Below are 654 nucleotides of genomic sequence, written 5' to 3' on the forward strand. Positions count from 1 at the left end.
TCCTGCGGCAGGGCAAGTCTGCGCCAGCATCTTGGTGGGCACACACGGGGCCAGGCCCGACCCGGAGGGAAGCTCACTGGTTCTCTGGGGCCCAGGCACAGCCCTGCTACGGGGTCTTCTTTTCTTTTTGAGATGATCTAACGTTGTAGTCCTGGCCGGCCTTGAACCACAAGCGATCCTCCTGCCTCAGCCTCCCAGGCATAGTGTCTGGCAAAGCTTGGTTTCACACAGGTCAGAGCACCCTGATCACAGCCTCCTACCCCAAGCCACAAATCCGCCCTGAGATCACGGGAGAAGCAATGTTGGGGTCCCGAGCCCAGGAGTGGAGACTGAATGTGACCCCAAACACACGCAGGCTGCTGGGGGGTGCAGGGACACGGCCGGGTCCACCCTGTGGCTGAACGGGCGTTTGAGCCTCCGCCTGAAACCTGCCACCCAGCAGGGCGCACGTACACGCACACGCACACACGTGCACACACACACGTGCACAGAGTCCCCGCCCCCTTAAAGAGCACGTGACAGGAAGGAAGTCAGGTCTGGATCGGCCGGAAGAGCACACACACTTCCGGTACGTGAGCACCAGCTGCATGGCGGGGCGGTGGGGGCCCAGGACGGCCCTGGACGCGGGCGGAGAGCAGGCGAGCAGGTCAGGAC

The 654-nt window shown here is 63.3% G+C and overlaps 1 long non-coding RNA gene across 2 annotated transcripts in view; it reads left to right on the plus strand.

The window, feature by feature from the left end:
* Positions 1-654, plus strand: part of LOC104848900 — a 35837-nt gene that overhangs the window by 9665 nt on the left and 25518 nt on the right. The gene's annotated exons all lie outside the window — the stretch shown is intronic.

The sequence above is a fragment of the Fukomys damarensis genome, unplaced genomic scaffold (genome assembly GCF_012274545.1).
Source record: "Fukomys damarensis isolate Sample0158 unplaced genomic scaffold, DMR_v1.0_HiC HiC_scaffold_33, whole genome shotgun sequence".
NCBI classification, from domain to species: Eukaryota; Metazoa; Chordata; class Mammalia; order Rodentia; family Bathyergidae; genus Fukomys; species Fukomys damarensis.